At 44.8% G+C, this 3,736-nt stretch overlaps 1 protein-coding gene across 1 annotated transcript in view; it reads left to right on the forward strand.

The window, feature by feature from the left end:
• Positions 1 to 2,290: 2,290 nt before the first annotated feature.
• Positions 2,291 to 3,736, forward strand: part of LOC110332583 (T-cell-specific guanine nucleotide triphosphate-binding protein 1-like) — a 4,766-nt gene continuing 3,320 nt past the window's right edge. Inside the window, exon 1 of the mRNA XM_021213856.2 lies at positions 2,291 to 2,528. The gene's annotated coding sequence lies outside the window, so the exon portion shown is untranslated. The remainder of the gene's footprint in view (positions 2,529 to 3,736) is intronic.

Genomic DNA, 3,736 nt, shown 5'->3' on the forward strand with positions numbered 1-3,736 from the left:
AAAAAACAAAGAAAGAGGATTTCAGACCAATTTCACTTATGAATATCAATGTAAAAACACTCAATAAAATTCTCCCAAAACAGATCCAAGAACACATCAAAATGATCATTCACCATGATCAAGTAGACTTTTCCCAGGGATGCAGGGATGGTTCAATATATGGAAATCTGTCAATTTTATCAACTACACAAACCATCTCAACAGAAAAAAACACATGATCATTTCATTAGATCCTGAAAAACATTTGACAAAATTCAACATCCCTCTACTATAAAAGTCTTGGAAAGATCAGGAATTCAAGGCCCATGCCTAAACATAGTGAAAGCAGTACATACCAAACCAGTAGGCAACATCAAACTAAATGGAGAGAAACTTGAAGCAATTCTACTAAAACCAGACACTGTCTATTCCCTACCTATTCAGTATAGTACTTGAATTTCTAGCTAGAGTAATTAGACAAAAAAAAAAAGAAAGAAAGACAGACAGACAGACAGACAGACAGAAAGAAAGAAAGGAAGGAAGGAAGGAAGAAAGAAAGAAAGAAAGAAAAAAAGAGATCAAAGGGATACAAATTGGAAAGGATGAACACAAAATATCAGGATTTGCAGATGATATGATAGTATACTTAAGGGAAGCCCAAAACTCCACACCTCACATTTTTCTTCTCTCCGTAGACATACTGAATCTGAGTTTCAGTTTTAAATAAAGACCTGAGAGGAGATCCATCACAGAAGTGTTATTACCAGAGAACCCCTGCAGCTAATTAACAACTGCCCCAGCTGTTTTTACAAGAGTGGGTGGCAAGATTAAACAGCTACCTTTGACGCTTTGCATACTGGCAAACTCCCTGCATGGTGACTTGCATGCTTGGTTGGCTAAGGCGCCTGCTGGGGGTCTGGTACAGAATCAAGCCTTGCCCAAACCCAGACAAGAATGAGTTAATTTGCCCAAAATATTGACTTTGTGGGCTCTCCCTGTGTAATCCTTTAGCTGACAGTAGCTGGGGCCTTAGCTAGAAAGCTCTCTGGTTTTGTCTTAGCCAGTCTCTTTTTAATAAAAAGGCTCTAATTTACTAAAACTAAAACTTAAGTCAGACTGCAAAATCTCTAAACCCAAGACCCACACCAGGACCGTTTTCCCAGAGGTAGAAGCCAGTCTCCCAGAGGAATCAGGGGGTCATAACAGCTCAGCCCCTTTGTGACCATCTCTAACCTGTGAATGTCCCTTGATTCCTAGAAACTAGCTAGCCATTTCTGAGAAATGAAACTGAAACCTACTCTGACTCCTCCTTGGGTGGTTTATACAAATAGGGTTCAGTTCCTGGCAGAAAAGTGTAGAGAGCAAGGGCTGTGTGTGGTCCACTAAGATCCGGAAAGGCTTGATTCTGTAACTGAGGTCCAGCAGGTGCCTCAGCCATCCGTGCAAACCAGAGGATCTACCATGAACTGTGCTAAAAGGGTCACCCCTCAGATATAGTAAGGCCTTCTGTTAAACCTCAAACAACGATCCATCTAAAGGAGACCTTATCTAAAGGAGAATATATGGACTAGGGCATTCCTTCTAGGCTCTGCCCCACAGTTACCTGGTAATAGCCATTGTATGCCTATTGTATGCCTCACTACAAAAGGGGCTGTTACACACACACACACACACACACACCCTCACTGTCTTACTCTCTTATCCTCTTCTTACTCTCTTCCCTTTCTGTCCCTTGTCTCCCTAATCCCCTCCCTGCTGTTTTTATGTTTTCATGGCTGGCCTCTCCCCTCTTCTCCCCTCTCCCTTCTCCCCTCTCCCCTCTCCCCTCTCCCCTCTCCCCTCTCCCCCTTCTCACCTCTCCCCTATCCCATTCTTCACCTATCCCTCTATTCTCTCTCTTCCTTTTCTCCATCCCCCTCTCCCCTTCTCCCCATCTCTTCTTCTCCCCCTATCCTATTCTCCCTCTCTCCCTATCCCCCTCTACCCTTTCCTCCCTTCCCAACTACCCTTCCATGCTCTAAATTAACTCTATTCTATTTCTCTGGCTAGTACCTCCCCAGGAAAGAATGCCTCAGCAAGGGTCCATAGAGGGCCACCCCTCCCACACACACACACACCATACTGCACCTCTACCAAACATTCCTGGTAGTTTCTTTTTATAAAAAAAAACAATATAGTTCACATTTGATTCCTACAAACTAGCCATTTCCAGGAATAGAAACTGAAACCAACTCTGACTACAGCCCCCCTCTTGGTGGTTTAGATAAATAGGGCTCAGATCCAGCTCAGATCCTGCCAGAAAAGAGTAGACAGCAACGTGTGTGGACCAGCAAGGACAAAGAAAATCAGGGAGATCAGACCATCCATCCCACGGTCTCCTCCTTTCTTTGTGCAGTTCTTCCTGGGACACCAGAACTCCACACCTCACATCTTCTCTTCTCTTCGTAGACATCCTGAATCTGAGTTTCAGTTTTAGATAAAGACCTTTCCTGAGAGGAGATCCATCGCAGAAGTGTTATTGCCACCAGATCAAGGTCTCCACTGCTGAGGTAAGGATGTCTAGGTTCAGCTTGTTCAATAACCCAAGATGTGTGATAACGGGAGGAGTGGAGTCCTGACACAGGACAGGAGAGCAGAGGGCTTAGTACTTAGGGAGGATCCTGGGCACAGGAGTATCCTTCAGTGGCCATCTTCTGGACCACAGAGCACCCCAAAACAGAGAAGGCAACCCCTTCCTTCCCCCGGTGTGTTGTGGGCCATGCTTGTCTTCTGGAGCAGTCATGCTTGGAGAAAGATGCCAGGCTGGGATACTCAGATGCTCTTGGAGTCCGTGCTGTTGGCTCTTCATTTGTCTCATGGAGATAAAGTCCCAGATCAGAAACAGTCACAGACAAGCTCTGGCAGACCATGTTAGACCCTCTGGTTTCAAAGATTCTTCTGCCCTCTGTCACTTGTTACATTGAAGGGCCTGTTTTGTAGTTCTTCCTGTTTCTCTCTTGCAGTGTGAAAAAAAAATGCTTTATGTATTCTGGATTTTCACTATAGTATGACTTCAGGAGTTTCTTTTTCTGCCCTGTGTATCTGGAGTTCTACAATCCTCTTATATGTATCTGGGTATGCTTTTACTGTCCCTAAATTTGGGGACATTTTTACTAGGAAAAGTCCTTTATGTTGTCTTCAACTCCTGATAATCTCTCCTCCATATGGTCCACTCTGTTGGTGAGTCTTCCCGTTGAGCATGTAAAGCATGTGATTTAATGAATCTTTAATCTCTAGCCTCAACCACCATTTTCAATGGCATTTTAAATCTCTAAACCACCAACCAAAGAGTTGGTCCAAGGCCCCCCAGCCCTTCCAGCACATAGGTTCGAGAGGACTGCATTTTCTGTCCTCACTGGGAGAGGATGCACCTAATCCTTTAGAAACTTGATGCCCCAGGGAAGGAAGATTCCTGGTGGTAGGGCATCCTCTCAGAGGCAAAGGGGAGGGGGAATGGGATGAAGAAGTCTGGAAGAGGGGACCAGAAGTGGGGCCAACATCTGAAATGTAAATAAAATAATAATTTTTTTTAAAAGCTGTGATGTGTGGGGTGGTCAGCAAAGGTCAGGTGAACTTGGGTGTCTAGGACCCAACAGTGTGAATGCTGATTGCCCTGGGTAAGTGGGTGGGTGGACATCTGGTGACTCTGACAGGCCAGGGAGTGGGTAGGGGAGAGGCCTATCAGGCATTGCAGGTTGAGCGATCTGAAGTCTCAAAG

The sequence above is a fragment of the Mus pahari genome, chromosome 14, assembly GCF_900095145.1.
Source record: "Mus pahari chromosome 14, PAHARI_EIJ_v1.1, whole genome shotgun sequence".
NCBI lineage: Eukaryota > Metazoa > Chordata > Mammalia > Rodentia > Muridae > Mus > Mus pahari.